General features: G+C 46.5%; 1 protein-coding gene across 3 annotated transcripts in view; it reads left to right on the top strand.

Annotated features, from left to right (window-relative positions):
* LOC126469964 (glutaryl-CoA dehydrogenase, mitochondrial-like) overlaps positions 1 to 22,307 on the top strand; it is a 925,249-nt gene that overhangs the window by 570,708 nt on the left and 332,234 nt on the right. The gene's annotated exons all lie outside the window — the stretch shown is intronic.

Here is a 22,307-nt window from a genome sequence, read left to right as displayed (position 1 = left end):
TGGAGGACATTGTATACTGCCTTTGTCTTGAGTAAAAGCTGTCTTGGTAAGGTGAGGCGTAGATAACTGAGTTCCAGAAAGAAGTACCGTATATAATGGAACTGGGCCGGAACATCCGAGATCATCACTGGGGCTGACAGTGAGACCGGCGAGTATGCCGACAGGAGGAGACCAGTGAGGCTCGTTGGGCAACGTGTCCATACCGTCGTCTGGGAGCTGACAAATAGGGCGCGAGCTCTATCCGGCACGTGAAACAGACCTATCCCACCTCGTTCACGGGGAAGAGTAAGGGTCGCATAGTTAACTTTGAACAACATCCCAGAGCTGACGAAAGATGCCATCGCTGCCAACATGCGACGTGCCACAGTAAGCGGGAAAGGTAGAACTTGCGCTACATGGGGAACTCGGGATGCGATATATGTATTGACATATCGAGCTCGTTGGAGAATATCTAGGGATCGAAGGCGATGGTCCATAAGACCTGCTCTGATCATTAAAAGGAGGCGTCGGCAGTTGATGGTGGCTGAACGCCGGAGATCAGATGAAAAAGCTATTCCCAAACAACGAATGGTATCAACGGTGGTGAGAGGTGTAACGCACTCCACGGGAAGTCCCGTGCCAATGAACATAACTTGTGACTTACGTACGTTTAAAGAGCTACCCGACGCCTCACCATAAGTCGCTACCCACGTCAAAACAGCTCGAACTTCGTCGGCATTACGTAAACAGATGACGACATCGTCAGCATAGGCCGTGCAACAGAATCGGTAGCGATCTATGGACAACCCTACCAAACGTTGTCTTAGTCCACATAGCAAGGATTCCAAGGAAAAGGCGTACAAAATTGCTGATAGAGGGCAACCTTGACGTACGGATCGACCTATTATTATCGGTGGAGTGAGTCTGCCATTGTACATAATCCTGGATGAGGCACCCCGCAGAAGGCGCATCACTACCGTGATAACGGCGACCGGGAAACCCATATGGTGGAGAACGGCCGTAAGGAACGAATGGTCAACCCTATCAAAAGCTTGACTGAAGTCCAAAGACGCAAGTGCCCCAGAGAGGCGTTGTGCCTGGGTAACGGCGATCATATCCCTGTAGCGGCATAAAGCCGTGCGAATATTGTTGTCGCCTCCCAAAGGTGCTTGGTCTGGCGACACAACATATCGGGCAACGTTTTTAAGTCGTGCTGCCAAAAGGCGAGTGAAGATTTTCATATCACTGTTAAGGAGGGTGAGGGGCCGATAATCACTGATATTGTTGCCACCGTGCGGTTTATGTACAGGAATAATAATTCCTTCCATGAAAGCGTCCGGCACAGGTACTTCCGGAGACATCAGTTCCCGACAGATGGAGGTGAAGGTGGACTCTAACAAATCACGGAAGGTGCGATAAAATTCGAGGGGAAGACCGTCGGGTCCTGGGGAGCGATTGATGGTTCCTGCCCAGATCGCATCGCGGACTTCCTCATCAGTCACCTCTGACATCAATTCAATCGCCGCATCTCCTGGGATACCACCGAAGTTGAGCTGTGAGACTTCCTCGATCAACTCTGGGGAATGTGGAACTGCGGCGTAGAGCTGCCGGTAGTGGGCGTGAAGCACATTCCCTATGGCAGATTGGGTTACGTAGCGACGCCCTTCTTGATCCGTTAGGACGTGAATCAATTTTCGGCGTCGATTTTGTCGTTCTTGGATGATATGGTACATCGACGGATGTTCATGAGGCATGCGATCAGCAGTACGAGATCGTACTATCGCCCCTTCCAAGTGCCGTCGCATGAGATTGGAGATTTGGGCCTTAGCTTGGTTCATCCTTGTATGGCGCTCAGGGGAGGCTGGCATCGTGGAGCATTCTCGTAGGATTCTGTAGTAAAAGTCCATAGTGCTCTTCCTCCAGGCGACAACATCTTTGCCATACCGGATTAAAGTATTTCGAAGAGCAGGTTTTGCACACTGGATCCACCAGGATATGGTAGACGGATACGTGGGTCGGCGTCTATTACATGTGATCCAAGTGTCTTCTATTAGAAGTCGACAGTCAGGTGAATTAAGAAGTGCCGTGTTCAGTTTCCATAAACCACGTCCGTGCCATACTGCCTGTCTTGTGAGAACAACATCACAGAAGTAAGCCTCATGGTCTGAGAAAGCAACAGGCCAGATTTCAGCCTGTCGAGTGTGTTGAATTAGGGATCGCGAGATGTAGATGCGATCCAGTCGGCTAGAGGAGTGCGCAGTGTGGTACGTAAAGCCCAAAAGATCACCGTGAACATGTCTCCACGTGTCGACAAATTGTAGCCGCGTGACGACTGTTTCCAGAGCTGCGCATGGTGAGTGACGCGGCAATTGATCCTGAGGTCGCTGGGTGCAGTTGAAGTCTCCACCCATGATCCAGTCATCGTGTGGTCCCATAAAAAGGGGTGTGACTTCATTCGCGAAGAAGGCATTGCGTTCACGACGGTAGCTGGAGCCCGACGGCGCATAAATATTGATGATGCGTACACCAAAGAGAGTAAGGGCCATACCTCTGCCGCTGGGGAGGTATAGGACATCTTCGGCAGGAAGACCTTCGCGTAAGATGATGGCAACACCACTACCGGTGTCCGAAGCGGGAGAAAGATGCACCGTGAAGCCATGTGGTGGTGAAAAATCGGCGACATGCACTTCCTGAAAAAGCGCAATATCTATGTCCGCATCATAAATCATATCGCGGAGCAGCGCTAGTTTGTGGGGCGCACGAATGGTCGCGAGGTTAATCGTTGCGACACGATAATGCTGGTGTTGGAGTCCCACAGGCACAGGCGGGGCTTCTTCTTCAGGGGCGAGAGGTCGCCGATCTTGCCGGTCCGCTGAAGAGGCTGCTATTGTGGAGAGTTTGCGGGCGCGGGCGCAACCGATGGGGGTGCCCCATCATCAGCAGCATCCACCCCAGTCCCTTCGATCTCCACGTCGTCTGCCCAGGAGACTGATACTGCGGTAGGGCATCGGCTGTGCACGTCATCCACGTGGAGAGGAGACGTAGTTTTCGTCTCATCGGACAGGCTCTCTTCAACGTCGACCTGTGGGGGCGACGGCGTCAGTAATGAGGGGTGTTCGTTGCCAGTGGTCGCCTGTGGCGGGTCTGTCGCATCAGCCTTTCGGTCATCAAAGATCGGTTTGTCGTCCATCTTCGGGTCTGCATCCCCGGTATCCATCCGTAGAATGGATTCATCAGGGGGTGTACGGCTACGTTTCTTTCTCTTTCGTGTCGACCCTTGTTTTCGAACAAGTCGTTCAGAGTCCGATGGCGGGTGGCTTTCGTCTGACTCCGGACCAGTCTGAAGGAAAGCAGAAGTAGGTACCACTCCCGGATCAGCGTCCATCTCAGTAGCATTTTCAGTCACAGTGCTGCGATGATTCGGCAGGTTAGGATCTGGCGTCTGGGGCACCTCAGAAGGAATCTCAGGAGCGGTTGCATCTACCTGATCAGACGACGTCAACGGAGCAGGAAGACTCTGTGTAGACGTGTTACCTCCCTGGGCAACCTTCGCGTATGTGACAGGGATCTGAGTCATCACCGCTGGGGACGCTTCCTCGCCGACCGGCGTCTGGATCAGGCGGCGTCGCATGCAGGCGGATCTGACGTGGCCTTCTTGTCCACAACCCGCACATGTTCGGGGTTGGTCGTCGTACATGACAATGGCTCGCACCCCGCCAATGGTCAGGTATGATGGAATATGTTTTTTCAGTTCAATTTTGACCTGACGCACACCATTAAGGACATGGTAGGTCGTGAAAGTTTGCCATTTTTCCTCTACGTAACCGATGACGTTACCGTATGGTTGTAACGCAGAGACAACTTCGTCCTTCGGCACTTCAAAAGGTAGTTCAAACACCCTAATCGTGCGTTGACCGTACTCTGCGAGTTCAAGTGTTACAGCTCCGACGTGACCATCAGAGTATTTGAACTTAAGTCCATTGGCATGGCGGCGAATAACATCTTCACACACCTCGGTGTTTGTCATTTTAATATGAACGACACTACTCGTGATCGAAAAATGGATTCCGATAACGTGGTTAGGATCTAAACGAACTTCTTCACGTATGAACGTTTCAACTTCATGTGCACGAGGTCGCGCATGTTCAGCTGGGAAGGAAACTTTAAGGGTCGCACGGCGGTAAGCGCTCGACATGTTGTTCACAGTGGACGGACGCAAGCCTGAAAGCTACGACGCGGAAGTAAACAAACCCCTGCAGCTGAGCACTGGCCGGGGCGCGGGGCCGTCCGCACGCTGCCACGGCTGAGAGCCGACTGCCACTCAGCTACTGGGGCGTACTGGACCACCCTGTATATGTATGCGTGATGAATACATGAACTCCAAGTGTTTATTGTCGAACAGTAATTGCGGGAGTTATATGTGACCTCTATAAACATTAACCATCTTTTGGTCAAGCATGTTACATAATTTTTCAGCATCAGCATTTTTGATTATCCTCGGAGAATAACTTTATCCATCACCGAAAAATAGGGGCTGTTGAACATATGATTTCCTGGCTGCCAATGCACAGTTTGCTACTGCAGTCATCTCGACCACTTTCGGCCTGCAGGAGGAAGGAGATTTTGTTCAGTTGAAGGTGTTTGGCCGGTTTTCCCTAAGCTTCCTAAGTGGGTCGTGGTTAGAGCTGACTAGTCTGATTTTAAGAGAGACTATTTTCGCTATGATGGACGATATTTCCATCATCTGTGGCAGAGAAAGTTCTGTAAGTCTTGCCAGGAAGCAGCAACCTACAGAAGCGTGAACTGTATCAGGGGTGGGCAAGGTTCCTTTAGTAAAGAAGACGATCTATATATTTTGATATACTGGAGGATACAGTTTTTCTACATACAAAGCGATACGTATGATCACACAAATGTAATATTTGGATTCATTGTGGATTGCAACTAATAAAAACATTCCATTTGCTGTTTGGTCAAGTACAATACGTAAGTATTATGTTTTCCAAAAAATGTTCGTCATCGTATTGATTATTTAGAAATAAAGAATGATAAACGGAGGTATACGCTTGAAACGACTATTTGCTTATTACTGCACTTTTGTATTACGCTATTCATTGCATTTGCAAACGAGCAACAGGAAGAAATGTAAAATTTTAAGAATTTTATTGGGATAGTTTGAATTCAGATTTTTTTACTCAATATGTAGATGCCTGGTACATGATCAAGAAAATGTAATTAGTTTTATGCAAATCAAATACTTCACTAGATTCCCTCTCCCAGCTAACGGGAACGACTCGAATGGTCACCCACCCTAGGTAGGTTAAAGTCGTCTCCAACTAACAGTGAATCAGCAGGTTACTTCCGCGCTGCTGAAAGTTGACCTTTGAATGATTTACAACTGTCACAGGGTTATCGGATGGCTGGTAAACAGTTCGATGACTGAGTTTACCTAGGCTGGTTACCTGCGTCTAGATAACTTCGCAGACACAATTTGATCTGGAGAGACAGAATATTTTTAGCGATTACAGTAAACACTTCCTCTCTCTATCTTTTCGATATACGTTTCATGATACAAATATCACAAAAAATCGTGACTCACTATTGTGCATCTTTTGATCTCAGACCATTCTCTGAGGGTCTGCTGCTGTTGTTACTGATTATGATTTCGCTACTTATCTTCTTGGTCTCAGTCACTTTCTCCGTGTTTTTGCTGATGCTGGTGCTGCTGTTAAATTTGTTTTAGGTCTTTTTGACCCTAGTTTGCAATTCTGTGGGTGACGATGGTGATTCTGGATGGATCACGTAGTGATTAGTTGGTAGGTCTTTTTCGCTGTCCTTACTTTATTGCTGGATTCGTGCTTGGGTGGACCTGGTGGTGGTGGTGGTTAGAGTTTAACGTCCCGTCGACAACGAGGTCATTAGAGACGGAGCGCAAGCTCGGGTTAGGGAAGGATTGGGAAGGAAATCGGCCGTGCCCTTTCAAAGGAACCATCCCGGCATTTGCCTGAAACGATTTAGGGAAATCACGGAAAACCTAAATCAGGTGGTGGACCTGCGTTTGGTGTTTATCTCAGAAGGAAAGTATCCTCTTGATAGGGTTGTCATTAGCTGCTTGTTGTAGTTTGCAATGATGGTTTCAGTACGCAGTGTATTGGCTTTCGTAAATGTTTTCGTCGCACTTTTCTTTGTTAATCAGTTTGTAATCAGCAACTACTGAGAAGTTGTTTTAGGAGTGCCTGTAATTTCCAGGAGTCCTAAAACAGAATTTTCGCTGCCAAAAGCTGTTTTCCTTTTTATTTATGGTGTAGTCCATGATTCGCATGAATTCTGAGTCTCAAGTAACTTATATACATAATTCCAGTATTCTTAAAATTCCTGCAAAACAAATATTTATGCTCAGATTCATTGTTGACACACGACTATGACGGTAAGTCATAACGTAGTGGAGTGTTTATGATTATTACATTATTGTGTGTTAGAGCCGGCCGAAGTGGCCGTGCGGTTCTAGGCGCTGCAGTCTGGAACCGCGAGACCGCTACGGTCGCAGGTTCGAATCCTGCCTCGGGCATGGCTGTGTGTGATGTCCTTAGGTTAATTAGGTTTAACTAGTTCTAAGTTCTAGGGGACTCATGACCTCAGAAATTGAGTCCCATAGTGCTCAGAGCCATTTGAACCGTTTGTGTGTTAGATTTTCTATACAGTCTTGTAGAGCTTTATCAGTAATTTGCTACTCGTTTCTCTGTATTTGAATGTGCTATCAATAACGGTTGGCTATTTCTAACGCTGACACGGTCCCAGTCCTAATGAAGGTAGAGATTTTTTCTTCTGATTTCGTTCGTGCCACCTCCATGACTGGCCCCACAGTTATCACTGTTCCGTCCTTCTCTGTATTCTCTGTACTGAGCACTGCTGTGCCTTTCGTTTGTGCGGTTCCTACGTTACTAGAAACGTTTGGTTTAGATAACTCAGGCTAAATTCAGTTCACTTCATTTACAGCATTCCTGTTTTGTTCTTTAATTACGGCTTTGTTTCTCAAGGTGTCATTGTTAGTGACCATTTCTTGATCTTCATACATGGCCAGGACATAGAATTTATTTCTCACTGGCATAGTGTTCTCAGATTTACGTAAAACGCCGTTTTGATTCTTAGAAGCTTGCCGGCCGCTGTGGCCGAGCGGTTCTAGGCGCTTCAGTCCGGAACCGCACGACTGCTACGGTCGCAGGTTCGAATCCTGCCTCGAGCATGGATGTGTGTGATGTCCTTAGGTTAGTTAGGTTTAAGTAGTTCGAAGTTGTAGGGGACTGATGACCTCAGATGTTAAGTCCCATAGTGCTCAGAGCCATTTGAATTTTCTTAGAAGCTTGCTCTGTACACTTAAACGATTGTTCCAGTTCACTGCCGGATTTGTTACCCTTCATCAAGGGCTGTTATGCTCATTCAGGTAAATACTCATAAGACCGATCTCATTAGATTGTTAATACACTGAAAAGCCAAAGAAACTAGTACACTTGGTTAATATCGTGTAGGGCCCCCGCGAGCATGCAGATGTGCCACAACACGACGTGGCATAGACTCGAGTAATGTCTGCAGTACTGCTGGAGGGAACTGACACCATGAATCCTGCAGGGCTGTCCATAAATCCGAAGGGCACAAAGGGGTGCAACAGCACGTTGCAAGGCATCCTGGATATGCTCAATGATGTTCATGTCTGGGGAGTTTAATGGCCAGCGGAAGTGTTTAAACTCAGAAGAGTGTTCCTGGAGCCACTCTGTAGCAATTCAAGATGTGTGGGGTGTCGCATAGTCCTGCTGGAATTGCCCAAGTCCTTCGGAATGCACAGTGGATAAGAATGGATGCTGGTGGTCAGGCAGGATGCTTACTTACGTGTTACCTGCCAGAGTCGTATCTAGACGTATCAGGGGTCCCATATCACTCCAACTGCACATGACCCACACCATTACAGAGCCTCCACCAGCTTGAACAGTTCCCTGCCAACGTGCCGGGTCCATGGTTTCATGAGGTTGTCTCCATACAAACGTCCATCCGCTCGATACAATTTGAAACGAGACTCGTCCGACCAGGCAACATGTTTACAATCATCAACAGTCCAATGTCGGTGTTCACGGGCACAGGCGAGGCGTAAACCTTTGTATCGTGCAATCGTCAAGGGTACACGAGTCGGCCTTCGGCTCCGTAAGCCCATATCGATGATGTTTCGTTGAATGGTTCGCAGGCTGACACTTGTTGATCGCCCAGCATTGAAATTTGCAGCAATTTGCGGAAGGTTTGTTCTTCTGTCACGTTGAACGATTCTGTTAAGCCGTTGCTGTTCCCGTTCTTGCAGGATCTTTCTCCGTCCGCAACGATGTCGTATATTTCATGTTTTACCGGATTCTTGATATTCACAGTATACTGGTGAAATGGTAGCACGGGGAAATCCCCACTTCATCGCTACCTCGGAGATGCTGTGTCCCATCGCTCGTGCGCCGGCTGTAACACCACGTTCATACTCACTTAAATCTTAATAACCTGCCATTGTAGCAGCGGTAACTGATCTAACAACTGCGCCAGATACTTGTTGTCTTATATAGGCGTTGCCGACCGCAGCGCCGTATTCTGTCTGTTTGCATATCTCCGTATTTGAACACGCATGCCTAAACCAGTTTTTTGGCGCTACAGTATAGATGAACTCATTTACTTGAAAAAAAAAAGATAATGCTGATTTTAAGAGTGACGATCTTGATTCGTTAAAAGAATTCCTTACATAGAGAACACGGCAGGCACCTCAACCTGATTTCATAGAAACTTCACTCAGTGGAAGAGGGGTCAAAATAAGCGAACATTTGTCACGGCTGATCTGTAGATACCCGACCGTATTTCAGAAACGACGGTCATATTTTTCGACACAGTTTATGTGCCGTTTAGTGCGTTACAACTTAAACCGAAACGGTAACATAGCAACTAGCGTCGTGGCTTCTCACTTTTGAGACGCGTGTTCCAAACATGATTATTGTTTGTTTTTTCATTGATCTACCCATGTCCGCAGAAGATTGCTACAAGAATGTTTCTTATCCGGTTAGGGAACGTAAGGGCGTTATATTAAATCTAAAATTCAACTGGGTTTTACAATACGCGTCATATATTTATTATATAATATATGTTTGAATTGTTTTTTTTAGGGTTTAAAATCTTTTTAAATTCTCCTAGTCGTATAATTCATTCTCATATCAGTTATTATATTCATTCTTATATTAATTTTTATATTAATTCTTAAATTCATTCTTATATTTTATTGTTACGCTTATTCTTCAGGAACATTTCATGCATCCCCTTGAATGACACCGATCGTAGAAACATTTGGAACATAGAAATTACGAACACCATGAGCATCGCCTGAAGAAGGTTTGCCACAGTCACAGTTCCTGGTTTGAGTCTCATTCGAGAAAGAAACGGCGTTAACATTGATAAAGATTTCGCGTGTTGGCAACAATTTTGCTTCAAACCATGCATGATAGATCACTTTTCCAAAAGTGTAAGTACGCAACATCACCAATATTCCTGGCAAGACACACTAAAGGAATTTCACCGAAAACAATTTCAAATAATTTTCTCATCCATTTATTTTGCGTAATTAGTTGAACGGACAAATAGTTTGTGGACGAATAAGGGCAATACTACGTCAATATACGTAGGAAAAATCACTCGTGTAGTAATATTCTGCAGACATGGGTAGATAAATGAAAAAAAATCGGCTTTCGAATACAGGGTGGAAAAGCTCGAAGCCATGACACTAGCGTGTGTGCCACCACTACTGTTGAACTTGACGCGGCTAAAAGACATCTAAATTACGTCGAAAACTTTGACTGTCGTTTTCTCATAAACGGACGAGTATCTACAGACAAGCCGAGGCATATGTTCGCTTATTTTGACTCCTCCTCCACTTAGCAAAGTTTCTAGGAAAACAGGTTATGGCGCTTGTCGTGTTCTCCTCGTAAGTCATTCTTTTAATGAATCCAAGCCGACGCCCTAAAAATCAACACTGTTGTGTTTCAAGTAGATCAGTTTATCTGTTCACACTGTGATGAGATCTTCTTCATGAGTTTTTGGCCTAAATAAACATAACGTTCCTTTGTATACAGCCATATTTTCTGTTTTTGTTCAGCATTCACTCAACTATTGTGTTACTTTGTATTTAAAACGCACTATTCCCTCCGTTGCTCGTTTTACACACCAACGAACATTTTCTTCTAGAGCACGGTGAATTTGTGACAAGACGTGGTTGCTGAACACTCGAACTCATCGACGTGTTTGTCTGTTTTCGCTGTGCTTATTTAGATCACTTTTGTCATTATAGAACACGAGATGCACATATTTTCACAGTGAATGTTAAGGTTTTTGCAAAATCGCTGTTTCTCATTATATTACTTACAGAGTTCCGGAATTTGCGATATTCTGTATTCTCGGCACCATTATACCACCTCGAGATACTGAAAACTAACTGCCTTTGGTGTCGCACCATTAAGAACGACAAACTTAGTTCTGTCTGCTTGGAAGTATCTATTAACCTTAAGAAAAGTTTGATACAAACCTTTTAAGTTAACCTCGCATAATAATACAGCACACGACCACAGTCGCTCTGATGATGAAATAGTGCCTCACAGGTGGCTTCGCGCTCAAGACAAGCTACAACGTCTCCAGCCATGAGTCAAGGCTTGTCTTCGCAAGAGGGAGGGACATTCAAGGAAATGTGATTCACAATACAGCTAGACTGAGCACTAAAACCACTGCGCGTTCTGTTTAACAGGCATTCGCGTGGTAAACCTGCGTCTCGCTTCTTGCTTTTAAGGCGTCTTCTTTTCTGCGTCTGCGGTAATGGAATACTGTACTGAAGCTTTTGACGCTTTAATAAAAGGCTTCATCGTGCTAAATTCCAACGGCTGGGTGCTCGAGAAGCAGTCTGCCGACGGTGCCACTGTTCACAGCAAGACACTCCACGACGGGGACAAAGTGTTCAAGTTAAAGGTGAGTCGTGCACGCAGCGCTCGGCACACAAGCGGTGTAGAAACACGGTGTACTAAGGACGAAAATGTCACCGAATACTAGACTTTAAACTTTCCTGCAATGATAGCTACGTGACTCAACTTTGTGTTATTTCCTAGTTTTAGTCATTCACATTTGTGGGTCTTTGCCTTCATTAATACTCATACATCAGCCAGTCGCAACATTAACCTATTCTAAAGAAATAGTAAGATTGAAGAAGTCCAGTAATCGTGAAAATACCGTGCGCAGAATCCCGGTTTGGGGGTGGGGGTGGGAATAGTCTTGGTGCTCGGTTCCGATTTGAGCTAAGAACATGAGGTAAAAAAGTGTTTGGTTTAGCCTGGACCAGCGGCCATTTGATAGCCATTCGAAAATCTGTCTTACTGTAGCTATGTTAGAGTATATTAAGCAAGGTTTGAACGATGAACCGGAACTGGAGCCTAGGCAAATTGTACGAATCGCCTAATTCCTTTTGCAAAAGATATTAATTGGGATGAATTTAACGCTCATCTAAGGTCACCATTTGTATGTGCACCGTTCGGATTTGACGCGCAAAAACACTCTTAAATAACTCCGGACTGGAACGAGACTCATGGTTCAATTTTGGTCCACCGGCGTATCGGGCGTTTAATGTAAGTTTTAACCGTTTGAAAAATCTTGCTTCGTTTGGATTTTACGTGCAAAATACACGAAGATTTTTCAAGCGCACCACTTACATACATTAAACATGTACGAATGGGTTAAAACTCTGCACGAAGGCAGATATATGGATAAAGTCAAACCGATTTTTTCTTTACCCAATAATCTTTATCCGTTGGCGAGATACGATGGTTTAAAGTAGAGCTAAACGCAACACTTGGAACTTGTTCTTGCGTGAACTGAATGCGCAGAAACGGTTTAAAGTGAATCATATAAATAAAAAATGCATCGTTACGACAGAATTTAAAGCTCACTTTCAAAAATCTAGCTCCATTCTGTTTTTACGTGACAAAAACAAGTTTTTTGTAAGTTTTTTTACACGCGCCACTTCTATGTCTCAGACTTATGGGAATTGGTCCACATTTTGTATGAAGGTAGACAAATACATTTAACTAATGGTTTTCCTGTTGTTTTATGAAAGCTTTTACCCTTCTTAAGATATAAGCAACATGGTTCGAAAGACAGTAAGAAAACCTATACCGGATCAGTCATCTCCTGAGTCAACAAAATTCTACATCAGTCTAATGTCAAAATTATGTTAGAGTAAAAGTTGGGAAACAGAACGAAAAATGTTCCTGTCAGAGCACAAAAATGGCGAATATGTCCTGGACAGAGTTAGGGAGGTAAAAGACTACGTGACAGTTTCAAAGACATTTAAATCAAAATATCTTGACGTATTCGCGCTTTTTTCCGAGTTAACCCTACTTCCCAGCGCAGTGAACTCTCTTAGCTGCAAGGTGGTAGCACATCTCTATCTTGCAATTTATAGGCTAAAGTCCTTGATCCCGTGCCCAAAATCCAGGAGATTCGCTAGCCATAGTAAACGATATACTGTATAATATAATATGGCTGAAGAGCATATATGCAACAGCTAAACATGTTTTCATGGGGGAGGGATGGAATAAAATTTCTAGGGGTGGATTTGTTCCTGTGGGGACTCTAAAACAATTCTTTTATTTGTGCATGTCGGCAGGTTGAAGTTTTTTTTCCCGAGGGGACCATTTCTCCCCCAAATTCTCCATCTGTTACATGTATGGTGAGGGGTGTAAGAATATACAGACACAAATGTCTATGCTTCTAGAGAATAGGACGAATCTACAGCAGAAAGTATCCGAGAGTAGGGGACATCTATAATAGGAATTATCTCAGAGTGGGGACACATGCATCACACATTGTGTCATATTGCACGACGTAACAATTGCCATGTTGAATGACATGATGTTATGTGTCATGTTATGCGACATGGTGTGGTATCGATAGCAACGATCCACGGCGTATTAAAGTTATTAGGTTGGCACTACGACAGACACCGACGACAGCGCCCTCTAGTCGGTGCTGTCCAGATCTACGAGCTCCGCTCCAGATTCTGCCCATTTGATCAAGAGCAGACGGTCGGGACACTTCACTTCAGCTTCAATTCATATATTTTGCTCTGCTTACGACGGGTTTAGGCTTGCTCATCATTACAAAGTTATGTATGCCCTGTATATATTTATAAACCACTTTTACTTTCTTGCAGTACCGACGTGTATTACCGTTTCCTGCTCCTACCCACGCGTCGCCTTCCAGGCGGGATACAAAACATGGCATCATGTTACTTTACTTGACATGACGCATTACGCTACCATGACATGAGTAGTAATACTAATAAGTAAAAGAACGGCCAATATTTCAAGTTATTTTGATTTAAATGTCTTTGAAACTGGCAGATAAGTCGAAAAGCTTGTTCCCTAACAATGCCCAGGACATATTCGCCTTTTTTGTGCGATGATGGGAGCACATTTCAGTCTGGTTATCTAAATAAATAATACTCTATGTTTTCTATCCTACTCAGCACACTTAAAACACAATTTATCATCATTCGCAATGGCGGTGACTCGGAGACCGGTCGAACGAACAGGCGATTCCTGTGGTCGATGACAACAGAGTTCACAATGTGCACAGCCAGCCAGAAATGAAGACTAAAGAGTAGCGTACGCAATCAGTCGACGAAGCGACGCGAATCGAAAAACGTAAACACAGAAAAGATCAATCACTCTGCTATGAATGGTTGTATCGAAGGCTAGAGAGAATAGCGAGGGCTACCGGACTAATATGCGTCCGCTGTATTTGCGGGAACTGTCGCGTCAGTGGAAGGGGCCGCCGTGACATCTATGCAGCGACGGTGGCGGCCGTGGTATGAAGCCCGAATTTCTGACCTCCTCGGACTGGATAGGGAATCCGAATCACCGTCGAATACTAAACCCTTCCCCCTTTTGTCGGCACACAGAGCCGGAAATGGCTCTGAGTGTGGCGACTTCGTTGAGGGAGAGGAGAGAAAGATGTTAGAATACTCGCAAAAGGCTACCGCGGTATTTCCCCGTCGCGATCGGTAGGGTTTGATATTGGCGCTGTTAGTGGAATTGCTGGCAGATCCTCTGTTTCTGGGGCACTGCTTAATCGTACCTGCAGGGGAGTGGGTGACGGCTGTAGTCCAGGTGGGCAAAACAGGTCAGCCTTCATGGGCACCTCATTCCGAGAATGGTCAACCTTTGGCAATTACTTAGCGAGAGGGTCTCAGGCGTTGGTAGGAGCTGGAAGTATCTTAGGGAGTTGCCCTCACTGGTTATTGTCGATCCTTGCTGGTGCCTAACACGGGGACAGAGGTTGTAGCGTGGTAGGTAGCCTGTAAGGCAGGCTTTTCCCAGCCTGGTTGCATGAACCGTGCCCAGTTGGCAGAGTGGGGGAACTGGGGTGTGCTATGTCTCGTTGCAACCGGAGCTGATCGTGATGTCTCACTATGTGCTCCTTGAAGGCTGCACGCTCAAACATTTGCCACCTCCTATAACCAACGACGACACCTTGGATCAACACGGTGTTCCGACCGAAAGTACGAGCCCACACGTGGGAGCCCAGGTGTTAATAAGGCTGTGTGTATGGGCAGTATGACGGCTGAGTCGAGCACTGTAGGTCGAAGAGAGTGCAGAGTCTGCACTTATGTAAAAGTTTTGCCAAACTACGTCCGTTTACAGCAACGAAATAGTAGGTTGCGAGGAAGCTGGTGAGTGATTCCCCAGAGTCGACTGCTATCATTATCTGGCGCATTTGTATTTTGAAGGTCCTAGCCATATACTCGGCTTTCGAATTGTATTCTGGATGGTGATGGGCCCTGGTCAGTTTCTAATACCGTTGCATTTACAAAAATCCTGAAAAGTGGGTTCTCGGAAATCACAGTGGAATGTGCTCATCCTATCGTAAATATGATGGAAAAAAAATGGTTCAAATGGTTCTGAGCACTATGGGACTTAACATCTATGGTCATCAGTCCCCTAGAACTTAGAACTACTTAAATCTAACTAACCTAAGGACAACACACAACACCCAGTCATCACGAGGTAGAGAAAATCCCTGACCCCGCCGGGAATCGAACCCGGGAACCCGGGCGTGGGAAGCGAGAACGCTACCGCACGACCACGAGCTGCGGACAAATATGATGGAGAGGGCATAGATGGTAGCTGACATGATTGTGGTAGTTATCTGTGCCGCATATGAAAATTTAGAGAGGGTGTAAGAAATTAGAAACAACAGTGCTCAGAATGGTCTGGCAAGATCAATATGTACACTTTGTCAGGGATGGTCAGGGCGTGGCCAGGGCTGAATCACTGGGCCAGGGCTGGCTGACTGTGGGCAGAGGCCTAGTAGTTCTGGACTTGGCGAGTACACTTGATTGCTGCGCTATTGCTTTCATTCTGCACATGCTCAACATGCAGTGTGGAGGAACTTAAGTATGCAGGGCTGGAGCATGGCCAGAATTATCACCCCACATACATAATACTAAGCCAGTGTCATAGCGAAAAATATGTGCCCCATGGTGAGTCTGCGCCCTTAGGTAGGCGTTCTGGTCAGGCCCGCTGTGCGACAGATAACACTTTGTGGAGCAGAGGACAAAAGCCTGTATTTGTTGGTATTCGCGTGCCATAATTGGGAATTTGTCGAGGGTGTGTCGCTCATCTAACGCAAAATGGAGTGCTTCGTCCCTGTCATACTTTGCATCCGGGTTGTATGGCAAGTGATAATATGCGTCCGCGTTTGAGTCTTTCGTGGTGAGCCGATAATGGATCTCGGAGTTGTAATTACTAAGGAATAACGCCCAATCTTGCAGCCACTGCGCCACCTTGTCGTGAAATTTTAAGTGGATACAGAATAGAAATAGGGGACTTGTGTTCAGTGAGAGGTGAGACTCAGTGCGAGAGATATAGATGAAGCTTCTTGATGCCGTATGTGACAGCCAACGCCTCTTTTTCTATTTGCTAGTAATTTCATTGCAGGACGTATAATGTCTTAGACAAAAAATGCAAGTAGCTGTGTTGTGCCATCGGCGTATTTGTGGGAAAGCTCTGCACCAGTGCTACAATCTCACTCATCAGTAGCTAGCATTAAGTTCTTGCCCTGATTGAACCTTGCTAAGCAAAGGGCCAACACAAGTCACTTTTTAAGTTGCAAGAAAGCTTTCTGGCGCGCCTCCGATAACTCGAATTTAACTCCTTTTTTATGCAATTGATTAGGACAGAATCTGGCACGATATCTCTCAAGAGAACATTCAACAACTCTTTCAAGCTATCCCAAATCGAAAAACAGCTTGCATAAGGGCCAGACGTGGAGCAATGCATTGTTGACTTGCTCAATTTATGGAACTCTTTCACTTTAATAAATGATGCAAGTTTTCTGAAATTATTGTTTGTCTGTACAACTAAATCACATCTACCGATTTCCATCCCATTTAGATAATTTCTTCATGGTACATTGTTTTTTTTCTTTTGTCTTAGAGAGTGTATACGTTCATGGTATTTCAGAATTGGCTCAAAGAAACTACATTCACGAAGGCGGCAATGGAGGCCATGGGCTTGAAGCCGCTAAAACAAAATTTTAGATTCTGCAGGTTTTTTTCTCATACCTTGAATGAGTTGTGGGAACGCTCGCAACATCAAACGGCTATCTGTCAGGACGATACAAGGCGACTGGCGTATTAGTTATTAAAATTTTTGTCTGAACGAGGTCTGCCTTGAAAAAATAGTGGCTCCAATCCAACTTTTTCAACAATTCCCCTTGTCTATGAATGGGTACGGATTTACATTAGTTTGAGCGTTAATCGTAGACCTAAAATCGACACACATTCCAAGTGATCCATTTGGCTTCGTCATTATAATCATGGGCGTTTCCCACAGGCTATACGAGACTCGGGATATTACTCTCGTACTTTGCAATCTATCTAGTTCCGCATTGTAACTTGGTAGTACATGGAAAACAGGCACTGGAAGTGCTTTAGAAATCTAAGGTACTGCTGATTACTTTAAGGGTTCATGGACTTTAAACTCTGTTGCTAAATCTAATGCAAACAGTTGCTTATATTGCGCACAGAATGTATCAGCTTCCTTGGAATCACGGTTGAAACTAGATTTACTTGATCTTGAATTTGGAAACCAAAACCCGTAAAAGTGTCTGGGCCAAACATGATGGTTGTCACCCAAGAGTTTCTACTACCAACTTTAGCTGCCAAGCGTTATTTTTATACTGATCTTGGACTACGATCTGATCCAGCAATGGGGTCGATTGTCCATTGTACGTCACAATTCTACGCCAAGAACACGACAGCTGTGAGGATTCAGTGCACTGTTACGTGTCAAAATTAATCAGAAACATGGTCATGCTTATGATGATAAAATCTTCTCGGGTTGTCAGCCGATTCAATGCGTTGTTCTCCAGAAACGTTTCAGCAAGTTTCTTACTTGCCATCTTCAGGCGAAGTGTCGGGTTCACTCACTCTCATTTGATACTTTTCCCTCTTTGGGGACGTGTTTAGTGGAGTTTGTAGCCTTTCGGCTTTTACTTCACATGTTTACTTGTGTGTGTGATTATTTCTGTAGTTTTTGGGTGTCTGTGTAATGTGATGAATGTTCTGTGTGTGTCTGGTACTTGCCTGAGGTTGGCGAGATGAATGATATTAAGGGGGAGGCAGGAGGATTAGGGATTGGATATAGGGATTTTCTCTTCGACTTAGTCGTCGAAGATCGTCAATGGGCGTTTGTGCTTGTCGCGGGACATGTCATACCGACGTAGGGAGTGGATGAGGATGTTTCCTGATCTGGAAGAGCTTTCATGGAAGGCCCTTGCCAGATATTGGAAACGCTCTTTCAGGAGTGGGATTTCAGCTGCGGTGTGCAGATAGTCTGTGGGGAATCCCAGGGGTAGATGCAATGCTCTCCTGAGGGCGCAGTTCTGCAACCTCTGGAGCTTGTCCAGGTGCTGCTTCGCCGCATATCCCCAGACAGGGCATGCATACTCCGTTACTGGCCGTACAAGGGCCTGATAAACATTCACTCCTACAGAGCAGGGAAGGGAGCTGGTAGTGTTGAGGATTGGGTGTAGGATGGACATTCTGGCACAGACCTTCCTGTGGACCTCGTCTATGTGGGGTTTCCACGTAAGACGAGAGTCCAAGGTTACGCCAAGATACTTGGCGGATCTGCGCCAGGAGAGTTGGGTTCCGTTTAGGTGAAGGTGGAGGGGAGGGCGTTGAGAAGGTCCGCGCCTTCCTCGAGCCTCCGGGTGATCAGCATAATCTGCGTCTTTTCAGAGTTGATGGAGTTGCGCCAGTGACAGGCCCAAGTTTCTGTGTCATCTAAAACCCTTTGTAGCCCACGGATGACCAGATCCTTGTTCGCATTTCGAGTCCAGAAGGCTGTGTCATCTGCGTACTGTGCGGTGTGCACTAGGGGGGCCCTTGGTGTGTCCGCAGTGTACAGATTGTAGAAAACGGGCCCCAGGACCGATCTCTGTGGCACCCCAGCACGAATACGCCTTTTGGTGGAGGTGGAAGTTTCTACTTTGAAAGAGAAAGTTCTGTCCGTGAGATAGCTTTTGATCTGCTTAACTTTGTTCCAGGGGAACCCTTGAGTGTACAACTTGTAGAGTAGTGCTCTATGGCATACTGAGTCGAAAGCTTTGGCTACGTCTATTAGCACTATACTGCAATAGCCTCTGCGGTTGAAGCCTTCTGTGGCTGCTTCAGCCACTCTCATGATCTGTTGTGGGGCACAGTGGTTCTGCCGGAATCCGAATTGGGAAATCCGGCAGAAGTTGCTCTCTGGTAATATGTTCCTGTATGGGTTTTTAGCAGGAGGCGCTCATAGATCTTGCTGAGAGTTGGCTAGAGTGTAATCGGCCTGTAATGCTGCTGGAATAGAGAGTCTTTCCCTGGTTTGTGTATCGCGACCACTTCCCCGTGTTTCCAGCAAGCTGGGAGCTCACAGGAACGAGTAATCTCGTTGAAGAAGTTCGCGAGGTGTTCGATAGCCGAGGGTGGGAGGTTTTCAACTAACTGATTGGTAACACTATCACATCCCAGCGCCTTTTTTGTGGGGAAGGACCTAATTACTTTTGCAATGTCCTCTGGGTCCTCCTCAGCATTGAGGAAGACAGCCAGTTGACGACGGACTACCTCTTCATGTTCTTCATCCTGGGGTGCTGCTGCCTGGAACTGCTTCTCGAAGGAGTCGGCGAGGGAGTTGGCCATTTCAGCATGGCTGTAGGCTAGACCCCAATCGCCGTGCAGTGGCGGCTTCCTAGCGCGTCTTTTTTGTGAATTGTTTGGCTGCTTGCCATAGTGTGTGATCGTCTACTTTGAGAGCTGTGAGGCGGTTTTGCCATTGCTGGTTTCTGTGCTCATTGAGCGCTATCTGCAGCTCTCTCTGCAGACGATTGAGCAGCCTCCTTGTAGCATGATTTCTGGTGATCTTCCACTATTTCGCCACTCTGTTCTTGTGACGGATTTGGGCTAGTAAGTGTTCTGGGAGTTGTACTTGCGGGGTCGGGCCATCCGTTTGTGGGGGAGTGGCATCTTCCGCTGCCTGAGGAATGTTGCCTGTTAGGTCTTGTAGCGCTCGTTCTACTGTTTCGGCAGTAGGTGGCGGAGCGCGAGCGATATCAGGGGCGACAGTTTCTCAGTATCTCTCCCAGTCTGTGCGTTTGTAAGACGTCTGGTAACGTGGAAGTGCTACCCCTTCTCCCACATCGACCTCTAGAATCACTGGGTTATGGTCGAAGGACATTCTGTTGATTGTCCTTGCGGCCACAAACCCCGCGATCCTCCTAGTGAGGGCTATGTCTAACACGTCGGGCTTACCTCCACTTTTTGGAAAATGTGTGGGCTCGACCGGACCCCATGTTTCGAAGTGGTGGTCGCGCACTAGTCGTCGCAATTTGGCGCCTGCTCTGGAGGTTACTCTAGAGTTCCAATCGAGGTGTTTGGCATTGAAGTCGTCTCCTATTATGAGTTTGCCTTCAATTTGCCCTAAAGCAGCTATATCTCCCTCGTCTATCTCGTCTTGTGGGGTTCGGTAGATTGCAACAATTGTTAGGGGTCCGGTGGCAGTGGTTACTTCCACAGCCACGGTTTCGATTTATTGGTAGCTGGTAAGAATACTTGGTGGTGGAGGATCCATCCGCCTTGGGTTGGCCTGCCTTTACGGTAGCTAACGTAGTTGGGGACTCTCGCTTTTATTCCCGGTTTTAGGTGGGTTTCTCCCATCATGCATGTGTCGATGGAGAACTCCTTCATGAGCTCTCTGAACTCGACCTCTTGATTAACAATGCCATCTGCGTTAAAGATGCACATTGTCAGGCCTTGGATGTATGGTCGTATATCCACGATGGGATTTGAAACCACTGTGGAAGTCGCAGAGGGGAGCGACTGCTGGACTGCTGCCTGAAGGGCAACGAGGATCTGAGTGTTCTCCTTCTGGGCCTCCCTAAATTCCTTCATCATTTCCATGACGAGGTTCATGGTCTGCACCATAATGCCTAACAACTGATCCGAGAGGGTGAACTGAGTGTGGAGTTCCCTAGAGCTTCCTCTGTCTTGGTGGATCTGGTCGTTCTTGTTGTGTGTTTCCCAGTGTTGTTCTTGTGACTGTGTTTGATGTTGTGGTGATAGGGCTACGTTTTCATGGTTTCTCGAGGGAGAAACCACTTCAGCGTATGTTGCCCTTGGTGTGTCTGGTCTTGGTTTTACCCAAGCCCTGTCTGTGTGTGTTTGTTTCTTTGTGTGTCCGGATGGGGTGGTGGTGTCTTGTTTTCGTGTGTGGGAGGGGTCCTTTGCGTCCTTTGCCCGCTGTGAGTGTCTTTTGTGGACCTCACAACCTTGGTAACCCGCTGTGTGGTTTCTGCCACACAGCGCGCACCTTATTTGTGATTCCGAAGGTTTTAGTGTGCATGACCTCGTGTCATGGGCCTCAGTGCACTTTCTGCACCTTATCGCCATGATGCAGTGCGCGGCGATATGATTTAGGCCCTGACATCTGAAGCACTGCACCGTCTTGTTTTTTCAGCGGAGTGGTTCGGTGTTGACAGGCACAGCCAGGACCATCTTAATTTCCCTTTTGTTCTGTGGGATGTCTGGCAGTGTGACCTGGAAAAGTGGCCACTTGCTCTCCACTTTGCTCATCTGCTGCACGGCCTCGACGACGTACCCCTGGGCAGTCAAGTCTGTTCTGATTGCCTGGGGGCACAGTCGTCTTGGGAGGTCTCTGATGACGATATTCTTGTTTCGTGTTTTTTTGTGGGGCACGTGTAGTGAGGTATGTTTTTATTCGTGAAAGGTGTTTTGACTGTATTGTAGTCATCTAGTGCGTGTAGTGATATTTTTGTTTTGTCATCACCGGCAGGTTTCGCCTTGAAACTGCCTCCCCCAATTTCTGTTTTTAGCAACTCGAAGAGTTCCTCGTAATTCTGAGAAAACTCTGCTACAATTGGAGGGAGTTGGTGGGTGACTTGTTTCTGTGTTTGTATTTCTATCGTGTTGTTTTGTGTTGTCTCTGGCTCATCAGCCACCGCCTGAAACCTGTTCGGGGTGGGTTCCACTCCCCGGGCCGCTGGAAGCCTCGGCTGGCGAAAGGTTTTCTTCGCCAACACGAAACCGTCCGAGACCTGCGTCAGCAGCGTCAGTACTCATACAAAAACACCAACTGGGAGCAATTCCGTCATGACTTGGCCACGGACATTGCTGACACCCCGCCTCCCACAGCAGAAACCACAGAACAGGCGCTCCACCACCTCATCGGAACGGTCCTACATGCAGCTCAGGAAGCCACACCCAGGCCTCCAGAAAGCGACCGCCCCTCTAAACAGCTCCCACCGCACCTGCTTACTCAGCTTAGGAACAAAAATACGACCACGAAGGAATTGAAATTAACAAGAAACCAAGGCACCAGAAGACTGCTTAACAGGCTCCAGAGAGAGATGAAAGCAGCCCTCATAGAACACAGGAACCAGGAATGGTCCGCATGTCTCTCCACTCTTAAAGTAGAAGACAACAGCCTTTGGCAGGCAACCAAACAGTTTACCAAAAGACGCGAAAAAATGCCCCCTCTGCACAGTGAGCGAAGTCTCACGTTCAGTGCTGCTGACAAGGCTAACACGCTCGCGGACATCGAAAAACAATTCCAACCGGCAGAGCCACAGGATAGGGAACACAACACCATCGGCAGGAGGCAGTTGGCCGCCTTCCTCGATGAAGACGATGAAAATGACGCTCTACCGCTCTTCACCGCAGA

Source organism: Schistocerca serialis, chromosome 3, assembly GCF_023864345.2.
Source record: "Schistocerca serialis cubense isolate TAMUIC-IGC-003099 chromosome 3, iqSchSeri2.2, whole genome shotgun sequence".
Taxonomy (NCBI): Eukaryota; Metazoa; Arthropoda; class Insecta; order Orthoptera; family Acrididae; genus Schistocerca; species Schistocerca serialis.
Note: the sequence above shows the minus strand (reverse complement) of the source record. Positions and strands in the feature narration are given on the sequence as shown.